At 33.5% G+C, this 1199-nt stretch overlaps 1 protein-coding gene across 1 annotated transcript in view; it reads right to left on the reverse strand.

Annotated features, from left to right (window-relative positions):
- The window catches only part of LOC119591450 (basic proline-rich protein-like), a 12254-nt gene that overhangs the window by 6995 nt on the left and 4060 nt on the right, over positions 1–1199 (reverse strand). The gene's annotated exons all lie outside the window — the stretch shown is intronic.

A 1199-nucleotide genomic window follows, 5' to 3' on the forward strand; every position in this document is an offset into this window, starting at 1 on the left:
AGCTACAGTAAAAGCCATATAGTTCATTGTTACTTCACCATATCATAAAGAAGTAAAAATCTATAGTGCCATCTGTGAAATTACTAATGTTATTGCTATCATTAGCTTAATTTTTATTATTACTTGTACCATCATTTCAGCACAATACATAATTTATTACTTTCTCCTCAGTCTTATCTAACACAATGCCAAATTAAAAGCCAAACACTTCCATTCCTTATATAAGAGTATACAACAGTAATATCAGGCAAAATAAAGCTATCGACAAAATGCTTAAGAAAAATTCCGTAGATTAAAAGTTTCATGCAAAGACTAGTAGCTCTAGTTGTTATAGTTTCTACCTGTTCTATATAACAGGTAGAAACCAATGTAAGACAATTAAGAGTTTAGAAAAAAAAACTATGAGAAGAAATATTTATTGCGTGCCATATATATATTCTCTGAGAAAAACGCAGTCGGTAAGCTGTATCCTTGATGTTCCTTGCTAGGAGTCGAAATTCTCATCGAGACTAGAACAAATACCAGCATAGGACATTTGTCTTGCGAAATTGACATGGTAACAAATCTGACATACCAGCAACATTGTGATTCTAGTCTACTTATTCGTATTATTGAAATCTGTTTAGAAAGGAATATAGCTTAATTGTCAATTGTCATACAATTTTTGAGAGGCTATCCAATATTAGCATTATTTACCGAAACCCATATGAGGTGGACATAGCAATATATTCGATGATCACTTTCTGGGGCATGTTTGTATTTTTTAATGGTCCATTTAAGTGTCAAATAGTGTGCACTTTTGTCTCTAACTGATGGCTTTCTTCTTGTCTTGTGGATATATCTTCAATAGAATTTACATTTTCGGATTAACAGTTAGGCGGTGTAAAGGCCAAGAGAAGATTAGAACAGGGAGACAACCTTTAATCTATGTTATGTGTAACATGTATGTTCGTTTGACGGCTTTGAGAAAGATAAAAGCTGTATATGAACGGAGAGTCATTGGTGGTATTATAATAAACAATCTTGTATTCATTACCAGCCTAAAATTGTATGGGGAAGCTTATGAGCATATAGAGTTCCTAGGCAAGAAAACCGCCTCCCATCAATGCAGAATGTGTGGTAAGAAAAAGTGGAAGTGATGGTCATATTATTAGTGAAATTACGAAACGAGCGGGACCTGTAATTTATTTTCTCTGAGC

This window comes from Penaeus monodon, chromosome 28 (genome assembly GCF_015228065.2).
Source record: "Penaeus monodon isolate SGIC_2016 chromosome 28, NSTDA_Pmon_1, whole genome shotgun sequence".
Taxonomy (NCBI): domain Eukaryota; kingdom Metazoa; phylum Arthropoda; class Malacostraca; order Decapoda; family Penaeidae; genus Penaeus; species Penaeus monodon.